The following is a 9210-nucleotide window of genomic DNA, read 5'->3' as shown; positions in this document are numbered from 1 at the left end:
TCCCTGTTTGTCTCCAGCACTGTGTCTCCGAAGTTCCATTTAGATAGCATGCTCTTATAGCCATGAATTTGCCTGTCCCTTTTGCCCTAGTCCTCTGGAATTCTTGATTCTGTTGGGATCCCACATAGCTCTCTGAGGCCTCCTCTCTCTTTCTTTCTTTCTTTCTTTCTTTCTTTCTTTCTTTCTCTCTCTCCCTCTCTCTCTCCCTCCTTCCTCTGGCTATTTATTTTCTCTGTTTTTACTATCACTTTTATAGTCACCGGAAAAGTAGATTTTTGTCCAGTCTCTATCCTTAGTTATCTTGTCTCCTGCCTGTTCTGCTGATTTTCACACAAAGGAAGAACTTGTAATATCTTCATCTTTAAACCTCTAAACCTCTCCCTGAGCTATCTCCCAGGGACACAACTTTGGGGTTGCATTTGACTCCTTCCTTTCTGTCTCCTCCTACATTTAAGCAGTCACCAAATACTGCAGCTTCTTCATTTTCTTCATCTCTAAGATCTGCCCTTCTCTCCCAATGCTATGGATGAAATGCTTATCCATGCTGTTGACATCTCTTGTCTAGACGATTGTCACCTCCTCCTTGTCAGCCTTCCCTTCTGCCGTATCTCCTTCTTCATTCAGTTCACAATGCCTCTGCTAAAATCATCTTTCTTTCTTGTCACTTCTATGATCTCATCACCCTCTTCACACTCTCTGTCACTCTCTGCATCAATTTTAAGATCCTTCTAGTTCTTACTTTTAAAGCTCTCCATTTTTCTTCCCACTGTACCTTTCCCCTGCCTTCTCTTTGCCCTTTATAACCATTTATTTCATAAGCACAAACCAGCGTATATCATGGTTCTCCCCCTTTACTTTTTCCTCACAACAGGCCTGTGAGGTAGGTTAGTCTGAGAGACAGTGACTGGCCCAAGGTCAACCCAGTGGGCTTTATGGCTGAGCCGGAAATTGAAACTTGGGTCCTAGACCAGTGCTCTAACCACTACACTGCACTGCCTCTACTTGGCTAAATTCCTGGTTATTTAGTGCTACCTGACTCTCCTAGCTCATGTCCCAAGCTCCACTACCCATTTTTCAATCCCAGCACTCACTTCTCCAGCCAGTTTGTTCTGTCCAATATAGATTGTACGGCCTCTGGGCTGTGATTTGTATCATTTGGGCGGATGGGTGTCCCTAGCACACTGTGGGTGCAATTCCTAGTAAGAGAAGGAAGAGAGCATAATTGTTGAGAAGAGGAAACCAGGGCAGCTGAAAGCTCTTATTGGTCAGATGCTCTTCAGAGATCTGTAATTAACATAGGTGCATCAAAAAGACCATCAAGGGTTTAGGTCACTTAATACAGACTTGACTAATAAGCAAGAGAAAGTGGAGAGATGTATGTTTATAGGAGACGAAACTAAAAAGAAAATGGAAAAAAGGAGAAGGGAAGAGCAAACAAGAGAACATCTAAGGGAGAAGGAAAATGGAGCGGGGAGATAGAGGGAGGGAGAGATTGAAGGGGGCCAGAGACTGTATTTTCTATAATTATTGTGGATTGGCTCGGATTAAGGGCAACTAGCTATCTCTTGGTTTTTCCTTTTTATATAACAACTAATCTCCTTCTAATCAGTTATTATTAAATTATATTCCATTTTTAATTCATTCACAGATCACTGGTGGCACAATTCGGACATCTGGACAGATAATTGAATAGAGATAATTTATGTAAATGAGGAACAGTTGTGTACAGAGGTGGGGGAGGGGAGAGTCCAGCTTTTACAAGGCCACTGACCTAATCAGAAATCTCTTGGAGCTGTCCCTGTTCTCGGTTAGGTTCAAGGTCAAGATGGTCTTTGTACTAAGTTACTGGCAGGAAAAGAAGCACAGAGTGTGGTGCTAAAGGTCACTCCATCTTGGTTCCACACAGGCTGAGAAGTTTTGGATGCCACACTGCTCTAAACGGCAAATCACCCCTAAAATTTTATATATTATCCCTGTATATTGAGCAGGGGAAAGTATCTGGTAGTTATCACTACAGATAAAAAATACAACACTTACAATGAATAATTAAAAGGGGCTTTTTAACCTGCCTTTTGAAACTCCTTACGGAGGTACTGCAAATAAATAGGGCTTTACTATTCTGAACTGAAATATGTGTATTTTACTTGTTTATATTGTATAAAGCTAAGTTGGTAGAGCATGAGAATCTTAATCTCAAGGTCGTGGGTTTGAGCCCCAAGTAGGGCAAAAGGTTCCTGCATTGCAGGGGTTGGACTAGATGACCCTCGTGGTTCCTTCCAATTCTACAGTTCTTTGATGCATATTTTCTGTGTGAAGCATAAAGTTAACTTGAAGTCCTAGCAAGTGCCCCAAGGCATAAAGGTAAAGGTAAAAGTAAAGGGACCCCTGACCATTAGGTCCAGTTGTGACCGACTCTGGGGTTGCGGCGCTCATCTCGCTTTACTGGCCGAGGGAGCCGGCGTACAGCTTCCGGGTCATGTGGCCAGCATGACTAAGCTGCTTCTGGCGAACCAGAGCAGTGCACGGAAACGCCGTTTACCTTCCCGCCGGAGCGGTACCTATTTATCTACTTGCACTTTGACATGCTTTTGAACTGCTAGGTTGGCAGGAGCAGGGACCAAGCAACGGGAGCTCACCCTGTCGCGGGGATTCGAACCGCCGACCTTCTGATCAGCAAGTCCTAGGCTCTGTGGTTTAACCCACAGCGCCACCTGCGTCGCATGCCCCAAGGCATAGACATCCATTATTGTATGTGTACAGGAAGCCGCATCTCTCTCTGAGGGCAGGAAATTTAAAAGCTCTAAACCTCCTTGATCCTGTAACCTGAGGGGAGGGGCAAATGATTGACAAGGGGAGTCTATTTTGGCAGGTGGGGGTGCAGGTGGCTCTGTGGTATAAACCACTGAGCCTCTTGGGCTTGCCGATCGAAAGTTTGGCGGTCGAATCCGCTGGACGGGGTGAGCTCCCGTAGCTCTCTCCAGCTCCTGCCAACCTAGCAGTTTGAAAGCATACCAGTGCAAGTAGATAAATAGGTACCGCTGCAGCAGGAAGGCAAATGGCATTTCCGTGCGCTCTGGCTTCCGTCATGGTGTCCCATTGCACCAGAAGCAGTTTAGTCATGCTGGCCACATGACCCGGAAAGCTGTCTGTGGACAAACACTGGCTCCCTCAGCCTCAAAAACAAGATGAGCGCCGCACCCCATAGTTGCCTTTGACTGGACTTAACCGTCCAGGGGGCCTTTACCTTTTACCTTTATATTGGCAGGTAGCCATCCAAGAAGCCCAGCAGATCAAGGGGATCTCAGCATAATAACAGACACTTTGAAGCCAGGGAGGGTTTAAGGAACAAAAGGCTACTCGTGAGTAGGCTTCTACTGAGAGCCTGTTGAGTTTTAGGGACTGTGTAGACCAGGGATAGAAAACTGCATGTATCCAATTTTGTTGTGGTTTTGCTCAAAAGGAAATATTTTGGGTCTCTCTAATTCTTCTGTGTAATGTCTTGTCCTTAAAACCCCTTCATTTTTTCAATTTAGTAAACATTTTGTTTCTTAAACCTGTGTGGTCTCAAGTTAAGGTAAACAGCCTACAACTGTAACCTTGAGCTACCTAAGGAGGTTTCAGAGAAACGAGACCCCAGGGAACCTTTGGAGGCTGTTTGATAAGAGGCAGCTGGTAAATAATCAATCCCTTAACTGGTGGCAGCAAGTACCTCAAATGGGGGAATGGTGGGTGTAAGCTGTGGCCAGGTCTGTCTTCCCAAGGCGGCATAGGACCCAAGTGGTTGGCCCATGAGCAATCACAGGCACCAAGGTAACAATGCATGATTGAAGACAGGTCAGTCTGGGCATATAGGACTTCCCACCTGCGTATCTAGAAAATTGCGCATAAGGTCTCTTGATCCTACCTGGCTGTGCACAGCAAAGTATTTTCCCTTCAGTCACCTTGTGCTGAGATCAATAGTTAAACTTTACAGTGCAACCCTATGCATGTTGACTCAGAAGCAAGTCCCACTATATTTTATAGGGTTAAGTATACAGAGGATTACAGCAGTCTAAAGGTTTCAGGTCCAATATGCACAGTAAGTTTGCCAGAAACAAACTGGATGCTGGAGACTGTCCATTTTGGTTTCTCGGTTTCTCATTTTTTCCAGCCTTAACTTTTCTCCACATCTCCATGTCAGTTTGTGATTTTTCTTTTTTTTAAAAAAGTGTCATCATGACAATTCATCAGTGTTTTGATGTAAATTGCTCCTAATAGACACATTTGTGTATGCAATTTTGCCTAACATTTTTGCCAAACATCTATAGTATATTGAAGCTTTTTGTGTGTTGGTTTCACTATTATATGCATTTTTAAGCACATTTTACCATGTGATATGCATTTTTTGGGGGGTCATATATTACTTGCCTGGAGACCTGCATTGCAAAATTTGGGAAAATGTTAATTTTGAAGGGTGGCTGCGTTTTTTTGGTTTGTGTAATGTTTCAGAATAAGAAAGGGAGTGTGAATTAGGTCACTCCACCTTTAAAGGTGAACTGACTCAAGTTTCTGCCCCATCCCTAGTGGCTGAAACACAATGAAGATTGGATCCTGGAAATGCCACATTCTGGAGAGCCAGTGTGGTGTAGTGGTTAAGAGCGGTAGTCTCGTAATCTGGTGAACCGGGTTCGCGACTCCGCTCCTCCACATGCAGCTGCTGGGTGACCTTGGGCCAGTCACACTTCTTTGAAGTCTCTCAGCCCCACTCACCTCACAGAGTGTTTGTTGTGGGGGAGGAAGGGAAAGGAGAATGTTAGCCGCTTTGAGACTCCTTAAAGGGAGTGAAAGGCGGGATATCAAATCCAAACTCTTCTTCTTCTGTTGGATCTTGCTGCTGGTGAATGGGGCAGGGAGAGTAAAAACACTGCCATTGCTTTTGTAGGTCTAGCTTGTTCCATTCACCATCATTCCATCCTGTAACCCTCAGAATTCAAGTTCAAATTGCTTCTGCATGCAGAACTCAAGCCTTAGGAATTCTGCTGTGGTTTCCCTCTCTGATCATATATTATTTTGATAGCGTAGAATTGCAGTCATTACTTTGAATGGTTAGCCTTTGACCTTGGGGTCATCTAGAGTGTTTCCTGTTAACACGGAGGATACAAGGCTTGTGAAACTGTTCTGCCGCAAACCAATAATCTCTAATTGCGAGGCAACAATATTGTTGCATCAAATAGGATGCAAGATGCGACAGGCATTTTTGAATGGTGGAAAGGGAAAGTTCATGTCATCAGGCAAAATAATTTCATTTGATAACTTTACAGAAGAAAAGAGAAGGAAGGGAAGATTTAGCATGCCTCTGAATACAAGTAACTGGGAGAGGGTTATTGCCCTCATGCCTTGAATGTGGGCTTCTCATAGATATCTGGTTGGCCACCAAGAGAAACAGGTTGCTGGACTAAATATACCTTTGATGCACAGGAATAGAGCAACCTGTCTTATACTGAGTAAAACCATTGGTCCATTTAGCCCAGTACACTGCCTACACTGGCTGGCAGCAGCTCTCTGGGATATCAGATGGGGACAATTCCCAGCACTCCCTGAGTATGCAGGGGATTGAACCTGTGCCCTTCTGCTTTCAAAGCAGATGCTCTGCTCCGGAGTTAGAAGAAGAGTTTGGATTTGATATCCCGCTTTATCACTACCTGAAGGAGTCTCAAAGCGGCTACCATTCTCCTCTCCCTTCCTCCCCCACAACAAACACTCTGTGAGGTGAGTGGGGCTGAGAGACTTCAGAGAAGTGTGACAAGGTCACCCAGCAGCTGCATGTGGAGGAGCGGGGAAGCAAACCCGGTTCACCAGATTATGAGTCCACCGCTCTTAACCACTATACCACACTGGTTATGATGCCAGTGTGTGATCTGACTACATATAAGAGACCACCACCTTGATGAAGCTAAGCAGGACTGAGGCTTGTGGTCTGGTTAGTTCATAGATGGGTGGCTGCTTAGAAACTGCCCATATGATGCCTTGAGCCCCACAATGGAAGAAAGACGGGGTGCAAATGTAAGAAAATAAACCAATAATCCAATAAATCATGACCACAGAAGGACCTGGAACACCTCAACTATTTTCTCTGTTGTAACATAGGTGTTAAGGTTGGAATGTATGCACATCTATGGATTGGAAGAGGCTAACAGAAACATATAATTTCATTCTCAGGGGGGGAGGAAGAACATAAATACTTACACTCATGTCCAGAAGTCATTAAGTACTCAGGGTTATGGCCTAGGATAAGGCCACAGACTTGCATAGTAGTCAAAATCACTTTCCGTTTTTCAGCCTGACATCTTTTGCAAGAGTTTGGACAATAATCACAGCATGCAGGCCAAATTTCACTTGCCAAATGTAATACAGAAATAGCACTTAAGAGGCTCTCTTTGCTGTCAGGATCATTGCGGATTTGTTATTGTGAATGGAAAGCAACAGGAAGTTAAGAGTCCAATATATTTCTAGTGTATGTTTCACAGAATCTAGTCTGGAGGCTAGAAATTCAATGAAGACAGGCAGAGAGCGAATCTTTGCTGCCAAAATTAAATCAGGCATCATCTGCACACACACACACACACACCCGCCCCGTGCAGCATAATCTGAAAACGGCAGAAATATTTGTTGCATTTCACACCAGCACAATCCAGACAGGAAAGAAAATATTCATTGAAAGTCACATTGAGGCATTTCTTTTCGGTTTAAAATGTACATCTTTGAGTTTGTGATTTTTCGATTTAAGATAGACGCTTTAGGGGCAACTTATTGTGAACAAACTACCTCATCCCTCTTCTTGGACTCCAGTGTAGGCCACAAACTTCATTTATATTTCATTTGTTTAATGATTTCATTCTCTCCCATTACAACCCTGTGGGTAGAAGAAAGTCTTGCTTCTATGGTTGTGTACACACCATACCTTTGAAGAACATTTAAAGTACATCCTGCCCCCAAAAAAGGAATCACAGGAACTGTAGTTTGTTAAGGGCTCTGTGTGGTGTAAACTACAATTCCCATGATTCTTTGGGGGGATATTTAAATGTGTGGTGTGTATGCAGCCTATGGCTTGGATCAATATGCCTATGAGCTATATCACAGTGGTAGAGCAACTTATTTGCATTCGGAAGACCCCAGATTCAATCCCCAACAACTTCAGATAGGGTTGGGAGAAAACCCTGTCTGAGCTGCTGCCAGTCAATGTAGAGCAGGCTTCCTCAACCTCGGCCCTCCAGATGTTTTGAGACTACAATTCCCATCATCCCTGACCACTGGTCCTGCTAGCTAGGGATCATGGGAGTTGTAGGCCAGAAACATCTGTAGGGCCGAGGTTGAGGAAGCCTGGTGTAGAGAATACTGAGCCAAATGGACCAACTCTGCCTGATTCAGTATAAGGCAGCTTCCTATGTACTCGTCCTAGTTTTCGGAATCAATGCAGTTGTGTGAATCACAGTTTTGTAACAATTGAGCTTATGTACAAATAAGGACTGCCACACTAAAAAAGGACGAAAACCACTTGATCTTCCAAAGTACCCAAGACACATTCTCGTATCCTGGAATACTCTGTACCCCAAGACACAACAAAGGTGTTCATCAACATGGCGTTTAAGCAATGCCTAGAGCCAGTTCATTAAAACTGGTTGAATATTTACCAGGGGGCAATTTTAGCCTTCCACGTTGAGGAAAAATCAGTTTCTCAAAAGCTGGGCAACCAAAGAGTCCAAAACTATGATCTGGAAACTGGTTGCAACGAAAATAAAATATTTGTATTTCATCCAGGAATGCTTGAAGATGAACAGCAATGATCTGCTTGGTCACCTTGTTCAACAATGATATATTTGAAACTTGTATATCATTTGAAGGATCCAATTGTACAGTTGTTACATTGAAGACCCTTCTATCTGAGACTTACTTGATGCCACATTAATCACTGTACCATTCTTCGAAGTTTCCACTGCATCCACTTGCAGTACCAAAGACTATATATTTTTTTAAAAAAAATCTGCACTGAAAACTGGCTTGCCTCTTCATCACGAAGGGGAATTTCCAGGAAACTGTCAGCTGTTTTCTTTTATTAATTTCATTACGGTCTCAATAATCACTCTTCAGATTACAAATGAGCGGGGGTGGTTTCTGGAACCATTTTATCACATGCTCTAAAGTACTTCCTCAAACAGGTCAGTGTAGTTTCAGTCTTGTCAAGAGTTTAGACTGTGGCACTTCTATGGGTAGTATAATGGGGAAGCTGTAACACGGGGGAAGGGGCAAGGGGAGGAAATGCCCCTGCCCCAATTGCCATGCTAACACTCTTCGTCCCCAATGTGCTGGCAGAAGACTATGGCACAGTGTGCTCCAAATCATGTCGTTGGTCAGGCTGCAAACTTAAACAAGCTTAAAGGTAAAGGTAAAGGGACCCCTGACCATTAGGTCCAGTCGTGGCCAACTCTGGGGTTGCGGCGCTCATCTCGCTTTATTGCCCGAGGGAGCCGGTGTACAGCTTCCGGGTCATGTGGCCAGCATGACTAAGCCGCTTCTGGCGAACCAGAGCAGCACACGGAAACGCCGTTTACCTTCCCGCCGGAGTGGTACCTATTTATCTACTTGCACTTTAATGTGCTTTCGAACTGCTAGGTTAGCAGGAGCAGGGACCGAGCAACAGGAGCTCACCCCATCGCGGGGATTCGAACCGCCGACCTTCTGATTGGCAAGTTCTAGGCTCTGTGGTTTAACCCACAGCGCCACCCGCGTCCCTAAACAAGCTTACTCAGAGGCAAATAAAACTGAAACCTTTCTGAGCAAATATGCTTAGTACTGGAGCATTAATGTGAAACATAAATGTTTCCATTTAGGATAGTTTAATAGATTTAAGAGAGCATACACCTCAAGATTTACTTCATTCCTTCTTTGCTCACCTCTCTGCCACCTGCTGCCCCTCTAAACCCCGAGCAATTTCAAGAAGCATGGAAGTGTTATGGTGATGCTGGCTGCAGTTGGTTTCTTCTTGCAGCTGAAAAGGAAGAATGAGGATAATGACATTTCTGCACACAAACAGCAAATTTTCAAAGGGTTCCATGAGTTAATGCAAAATATATTGCTAGGTGTTTGTTACTGCCGGCAAGGTAGGAACACATTGTCCCTCTGAAGTTCTCCCTAGATCTGGGCTGTACCTGTCCTACTTCCAAACACAGTAGC

Source organism: Podarcis filfolensis (assembly GCF_964270895.1).
Source record: "Podarcis filfolensis genome assembly, chromosome: 1".
Taxonomy (NCBI): Eukaryota; Metazoa; Chordata; class Lepidosauria; order Squamata; family Lacertidae; genus Podarcis; species Podarcis filfolensis.
This window is presented reverse-complemented; position numbering follows the sequence as displayed.